The sequence below is a fragment of the Papio anubis genome, unplaced genomic scaffold (assembly GCF_008728515.1).
Source record: "Papio anubis isolate 15944 unplaced genomic scaffold, Panubis1.0 scaffold185, whole genome shotgun sequence".
NCBI lineage: Eukaryota > Metazoa > Chordata > Mammalia > Primates > Cercopithecidae > Papio > Papio anubis.
This window is the reverse complement of record NW_022161856.1, coordinates 159,698-167,589: the sequence shown is the minus strand read 5'-3', so window position 1 is coordinate 167,589 and position 7,892 is coordinate 159,698. Positions and strand designations below refer to the sequence as shown.

The following is a 7,892-nucleotide window of genomic DNA, read 5'->3' as shown; positions in this document are numbered from 1 at the left end:
AGGAAGGAAGGAAGGAAGGAAGGAAGGAAGGAAGGAAGGAAGGAAGGAAGGGGAGAAGGAGAAAAGGAAAGAAAGAAAAGAAAGAGAGAGAGAGAGAAAGCAAGAAAGAAAGCAAGAAAGAAAAGAAGGAAGGAAGGAAGGAAGGAAAGAAGGAAGGAGAGAAAGAAAGAAAGAAAGAAAGAAAGAAAGAAAGGAAGGAAGGAAGGAAGGAAGGAAGGAAGGAAGGAAGGAAGGAAGGAAGGAAGGAAGGAAGGAAGGAAGGAAGGAAGGAAGGAAGGAAGGAAGGAAGGAAGGAAGGAAGGAAAGACAGGACACAGCTGAGATATCTATGGTACTTTTTCTTTTCTTGTAATTTGTCCATTTAGCTGTAGTTGCTGCCAGGCATTGTAGTGGGAAAGTCACAACTAGAGCTCCATTAAACCACTTTCTTTGTTTATGTTTCTACCAATAAAAATATGTGTAAGAAAATTGTACAATGATTCATCAAATATGCATCCTTGAACATCTGGGTGTGGATACTATGAGATTATCAACTATTTATTAATCTTTCATTCATTCGTACATACAACAAATATCTATTAAAGCACCTATGATGTGCTAGACACTGTTGTAAATGCTGGAATATAGCAGTGGACAAAGCACTCAAAAATTCCTGCTGTGTACTTAGTACCACAGGGATACCAAAACTTTACTTCTTCGATAGCTATTTTATGTATTTATCTATTTTTGTAATACACAGGACACAGTCTCTTCCCTCAAAGAGTTGACATCCTATTCGAGAAGCAAAACTAACACACACCAAATTTAGGAAGCAGTTTTCTGCAAACTATAGAATGGTCGCCGTATGTACAAATCTACTTCAGTAGAACCTATGTTCACCGGATTTTTCTTCCACATTTCAGATGCCAAAACCATGTCTCTTCCCCCTTCTCTCCTTTTTTTAAAAAAATTTGTTGTTGTTGTTATTTTTGCTTTTTTGAGACAGGGTCTCGCTTCCATCACGCAGGGTGGAGTGCAGTGGCACCATCATGGCTCACTGTAAACTCCATCTCCTGGGCGCAAGCTCCCCTTCCGCCTCAGCCTCCTAAGTAGCTGGGAAGCTAATTTTTTATTTTTGTAGAGGTCTCACTATGTTGTCCAGGCTGGTCCTAAACTCCTAGCCTAAAGTTCTCCTGCCTTGGCCTCCCTAACTGCTGGGACTGTAGGCATGAGCCAGCACACCCAGCCCACCCTTGTCTCCTAAAACAACAGACTCTGCTAGCAGCAGTGCTGCCTGGATTTAGATATGGCACCTTAAAGGCAGTGTTGTGACGTCACATCACCAATTTCCTGGTCATTTATTGATCTATTTGGTGGGTTCTGGTTGAACTAAAAAATCCAAAAGGAGCCCAGTAGAGACGTGTGTGTGTGTGTGTGTGTGTGTGTGTATGTGTGTGTGTGTGTGTGTCTGTGTGTCTCTGTGTATGTACCTAAAGGTTTGTGTAGTTTGGTGAATTATATTTTGTTGGCAGTTCAAATATCTCTTTCAATTTTGTTTGACTTGTCAGAACCAGCAGACCTGGATAAAAAGAACCCAGAAATTAAAATTGATGAAACAGGTAAATTTGTCTTGCTGACCAATTTTTTTAAAAAAATTTTACTATGGCTTTCATTGTGTTTATGAAGCAACTTTGTGGAACTCTAATACACCGGAATGTCAAAAAGTTCAAATGAAAAACATCTATGCCCATGGCCCTGGGTTGGTGCTGTGGGTCGGATTGTGCCCACAGAGTACCCACTTCCGAGCTGCCCGTAAGACTTGGGAAGCCTCGGTGACGGTTCCTGCTTGTACATACTTGGTTGAGCCTGGGAAGTGTGCTCACCCTGGCCCTTCCTTGCCCAGTCTAGAGGTGGAACATAAAGGATAATCAGCTCAAACACACTGAGTTTATCACTACAAAGACAGAAAACTAGCGAAGACTATTTCCATACACGGTTATTTGAAACCAACCAAAATTATTGTCTCTAGTTGATATCCAGCTAGGATCTTTAAGAGACCAGAGCCCAATTTCTGAGATAATCCATTGTGTTTGATTCATCTTTTCCCATCTTCCTCTACTGGAACCTTGGTTTTGTGATGACGATGATGATGATAAGAAGGATTTATTGAAGAGCTAGTATGTTCTGAGCACTTTACATACCTGATCTTTTTCTTTTCTTTTCTTTTTTTCTTGAGACAGAGTCTGTCTCTGTCACCCAGGCTTGGAGTGCAGTGGTGTGATCTCAGCTCACTGCAGCCTCCACCTGCCAGGTTCAAGCAATTTTTCCTACCTCAACCTTCCAAGCAGACTACAGGCCCACACCACCATGCCCAACTTATTTTTGTGTCTTTTGTAAGACGGATTTTGACCATGTTGCCCAGGCTGGTCTCGAATTCCTTAGCTTAAGCGATTCCCTGACCTCAGCCTCCCAAAGTGCTGGGATTACAGGCATGAGCCACTGCACCCATCCTACATACCTTAGCTTATTTAATCCTCACAGCAGCTCTAGGGGTTGTATTTATCCCCATTCTACAGATAGTGAGACTGAAACTTAAGTAGCATAGCTAATTGGGTGGCAGCCTCACACTTTAGCCTGATGAACTATAAATGTGTGTTTTTGTTGAACGCTGCTTGGTGATCAAATGCAAGACCTTTGATCAGAGTTAGGCCTTGCCTGATATAACTCTATTCCTAGAAGTTTCCACATCTCCCAGCCAGCATTGTGGGCTGTTGGACACTTGCTCCAGCATCACTGACAGCTGCTGTGGGTAGTGCTACACCCTGATCATCAATGCACGTCAGCATCTGTTGCCGTTAGAGATGGGATCCTACTCTATGGCCAGTCGTGGACTTCACAGAGACAAATAAATATGGCACCATGCTGTTAGTAATATGAACACATTACCAAGTCCACACAGAGATATAAACTTTATTAGAGGTTGTTTCAAAACAATATTTCATCAAGGGAGAGAATATTAATATGTCCCAAGGCTTGTTTTCTCTTGGTTAGGGACTTGCGTCTCATATTTTTAGTTTTCTTTGATTGGAATCTTTGTTGATCAGAACACCATTAAGTAAACCCCAGGCACATTGTGCGTTAACATTTTCATCCCGTTTCTAGTACCAGGTAATTAGGCTGAAAGCTGCCATGTTAACAATTTCTCCCATTCCACTCTAAAGAAAACAAGTCCCCAGTGACTGAGCTGCAGAGCAGTGCAACTGTCTCCGGTTAAACTACCGGGGCTGCAAAGATGCTGATTATTAGTAAATGTCTTCTATTCGGCATGACAGACACGGTTTTCTCGATTTGAGCCACACTCTGTTTACATGTCAGCAGCAAGCATTCTCTTGTTCTAAAAAAATCACTCCTTCTTTACTGAAACTACTGTAGACTTTGGGCAAAATTTGTTTGACTTGAAGATTTCCCATATGGGAGAACAAACACATGCATAAACCATGCCAGATCCTGGAAGCAGCACCATGTAGAAGGGCGGCCATGAAGGTTTTTCTCGTGCCTGTTTTGGGATTAGGTACACGCACTGGGAATGGTAAAATCCCTTGCTAGACTAATGTGTGACTAAGCATTTTGCAAAACTTAATGACCACATATCTAGCCAAGGACTGTAAACACAGATTACAATCTAGGACAGATGGGGCAGCATGAAATCTGAATTAGATGAGCATGGAACCTCCCAGTTTATCCAGAACAGGTTGTTTCCACGTGCTAAGCAGTCTGGCAGAAGCCCCAGCGCCCACTCCCCACTACCACCTCCCACTCCCCACTACCACCTCCCACACTTCTATTCCCAACAGTGAGTCAGACATGACAGGCAAAACTGGGGTGTGCAATTTGCTCCTGTTTCATTTCTTTCTATTTTTCTGTCTGCTTTCATCTGGTCCGTTGGCAGTGCTCACGGAGACAATATTGTTATTTTCCACAGGGAGCACACCAGGATATGAAGGTGAAGGAGAAGGTGACAAGAACATCTCCAGGAAGCCAGGCAATGTGTTGAAGACCTTAGACCCCATCCTCATCACCATCATAGCCATGAGCGCCCTGGGGGTCCTCCTGGGGGCTGTGTGTGGGGTCGTGCTGTACTGTGCCTGTTGGCATAATGGGATGTCAGAAAGAAACTTGTCTGCCCTGGAGAACTATAACTTTGAACTTGTGGATGGTGTGAAGTTGAAAAAAGACAAACTGAATACACAGAGTACTTATTCGGAGGCATGAAGGCGGACAGTGATGAAAAGACAGTCAGAGGACGGAAGTGGAAGGACGAGAGTGAGCTGGGGAGCTGTTGATCTTTCACTATACAGGCTGGGAAGTGTGTTGATGACCACTGAGCCAGGCTTTTCTCAGGAGCTTCTATGAGTATGGCCGACAGACATGGACAAGGAGCTGTGTTCACCATCGGACTCATGTACAGTCAGCTTTTTTCCTATTGGTTTCATTTGAATAATCAGATGCTGGTGTTGAGACCAAGTATGGTTGACATAATCATTCATTTTGACCCCTCCTGCCCCCCCCCCCCCCCCCGCCTCCTCTCCCTTTTATGGATTCTTTTTGGAAACTGTGCAAAATCCAAGATGCTGGCACCAAGCGTATTCCGTGTGGCCCTTTGGATGGACATGCTACCTGAAACCCAGTGCCCAGAATATACTAGAATCACCGCATATCAGTGGACTCCTGAAGTTGTACTTGTGTATAATTGCCCGCGTCGTGCATAGGCAAAGAAGGATTAGGCTGTTTTCTTTTTAAAGTACTGTAGCCTCAGTACCAGTATAGTGCATCAGCCCTGTTTACGAAGCAATACTGTCCGATTTTCTTGCTGTTTTTCCAGTGTTGTACTAAACCTCGTGCTTGTGAACTCCATACAGAAAACAGTGCCATCCCTGAACACGGCTGGCCACTGGGTGTACTGCTGACAACTGCAACAACAAAAACACAAATCCTTGGCACTGGCTAGTCTATGTCCTCTCAAGTGCCTTTTTGTTTGTACTGGTTCATTGTGTTACATTAACGACCCACTCTCTTTCTTGCTGGTGAAAGCCCTACTCTTTAATCAAACCCTGGTGGCCCACTGACTAAGAAGAAAGTTTATTTTCGTGTGAGACGTCAGCCCCTCCGGGCAGGCAAGGGCTCTGAAGATTTGGCAACGTGGCTTAATTGTTCTGCTTTTTCTGTAGTTCAATTTCATGTCTCTTGACCCTTTTGTATAAAGCTGCAATATTCTCTCTTGTTGTTCTTTCATATGGAATGTATTTTCAAATGTAAACTCTTTTCTCTTTCTCTCTCCTATCTCTCTGTCTTTTTATCTCTCTTAAAATTGGAGGATTTGCCGTTGTCCAGAAAAGAAACTTGCAGCTTTAACCTGCTGGGAATGGCAAACGATTTTACTAGACTTTATGTTTAAAAAATAAATAAATAAGGGAAATTCCTAACTTTGCCCTCCAAAGTCTAACTTTGGTTTTCTTGTTAACTGGTTAAAGTGACAGTATCTTTTTTCCTTATCTATTCTGTTCAAAACGACCTCTGATAGAAATGTTGGCATTTAGTAGAAATAGTGGTAAGTTGAGGAAAGAAAGAATACAAATTGGCTTTCAAGTGAGACCCAAAGGAAGAACTGGATAAAATCTTCCAAATATCCAAAAGCATGAGATTTTTCTATCCAAATATGCAAAAATGACCCAAGAGAACCTTCTTGTTTTGCTTCTGAGTCAGACAAGGGAATTGGAAGGAATAACAGTTAATTTAAGAATTAAACTATAAATCCTGATGCCTGGGCGTCAAGTATTTTAAGATAAGAGGGGGGAAAACATAAAGTCAAAACAAATGGTTTACAAAATTCATAACAGCAGCCTTGAAAAAATAGACTTAAATGAATGCTTCTAGAAATTTCCAGCGGCTCGCAAAAAAATAAGCCTGCCTTAGGGCTGGCAGTACCTAAGCCTCTAACAGCACAGGGAAGCAAGTATCTTACCAGGCAGCCTATGAATTAACCCAAAGAAGCTTTGGTGGTTTTTGGTGCATTTTTATCATGCCATGTTGGACATGAGATTTTTTAGATCTTCCTCCCTTCCCGCATTGCTAGACGTCTCACTCAAAGACATTTGTTGGGAGTCACATTTGCATCATAGATGAGACAGTCCATTCATCTTAGTTAAATTGGATTGAGAATGCCTTTTGTTTCCAGGAAAGTATTGATCACCATGAAAGAAGAATAGTTTTTTGTCCCCAGAGGCATTCATTTAGTTGATATAATCCTACCAGAAGGAAAGCACTAAGAAAGACTTGCTTTTTGCTTTTAAAGGCAACAGACTTAAAGTTGTCCTCAGCCAAGGAAAAATGATACTGCAACTTTAAAATTTAAAGTATCTTGCACTGATAAATATATTTAAAAATTATATGTTTATAAAGTTATTAATTTGTAAAGGCAGTGTTACAAAATGTTCAGTTTATATTGTTTTAGATTGTTTTGTAATTTTTAAAGGTGTAAAATAACATATTTTTTCTTTATGGAAATCTATAAAACTTTCTGTAGTAAAATGTTTTCATTTTACTGGTATATTATTGCTTCATGTTTTGTACCATCATAAGCTTTTGTGCAGATTTTTTTTACAGAAATTATTATTTTCTATGACAATATGACACTTGTAAATTGTTGTTTCAAAATGAACAGCGAAGCCTTAACTTTAAATGACATTTGTATTCTCAGACACTGAGTAGCATAAAAACCACATAGAACTGAACTGTAACTTAAATTCCAAACTATGACTACTACATTCCAAAGAAACAGTTGAATTAAACATTTTCATAAAATATCCCACACCTGATGGCTTTTATTATATTAGCACTGTTCTAGTTAAAGAAGTTGGTGACATGCCACCATCCAATAACTTTCAAGATTTTTTAAAGTTCTCTTTTTTAAAATATTCTGATAAGGAGAGAAGATTAAGAAGACATTTTCCGAAAGTAGAATCTCAACTCAAATTGGACCCTGTCATGATAAGGAGTACAGAATTTGACGTTAGGAATGGAAATGTTTAAATCCTAAATTGTGTGTCAAATGTTCTATATTTCATTTGGTAAAGTTTCTTTTATCATATTCACTCATAACTTGGTAAGTTTTGTTCTTGTAGAAAATAGTAATGAGTCTGGCAGTATTTATTCATGCACCCATGCTACATTTAGGTAATGGGAAGAGTTGGGTAGGACATTACAACTGGCTGTTTGGTAATTCTTAGGAAAGTTTTTATTCCATCTGGAACCAGAATAATAGGAAAAATAATAACAACAACAAGGACAACAGAAGTGTCCAGTTAAAGGGGCCCTTTTTACAACAAAACTGGCCTAGCTTAATTTCTATTACTCACAGACCAGTAAGTTTTTCTCCACTACCATCCTCTGACTGTAGGAAAACTAATTCCTGGAAGCACAGGAACTCCCTGAGGAGTGGGCTGCTTTGGACAGCCAGACTCCATCAGTCAATATTTCCTCCACTTCCTGCTTTTCTCTGGATGCTTATGCCTTTTTGCATTTCCCAAGATTAACTGAGAATAGAAAATTTTCCCTAATGCATGGGTTTTTAGGTCTCTCTACTCCCAGAAAAGAGTCAGAGAGAATCACTTTACTAAAGTTACATTCTACCTAAATTCATGGATGTTTCCAGAAAAATATGATGACTTCCAAGGAGTCTATTAGAATTAATCCACACATACTTTCTGAAAAATGCTAAGGGCCATGCACTAATATTATCTCTGTTTTATTGTTTGAGAAGAACTTCAACATGAATACTTTTCACTCTTATCCCTAGTTAGAGGCTAAGCTAGGCTTTTCGTACTAGGTTTAACAAGCTAAATCGCTGTATGATA

The 7,892-nt window shown here is 40.4% G+C and overlaps 1 long non-coding RNA gene across 1 annotated transcript; it reads left to right on the top strand.

Moving 5' to 3' along the window:
• The first annotated feature begins 235 nt into the window (after nt 1–235).
• LOC116272758 lies at nt 236–6,847 on the top strand. Its single transcript, XR_004181337.1, has 2 exons — nt 236–1,598; nt 3,962–6,847. It is a non-coding gene; the product is annotated as an uncharacterized LOC116272758 (long non-coding RNA).
• Nucleotides 6,848–7,892: the final 1,045 nt, after the last annotated feature.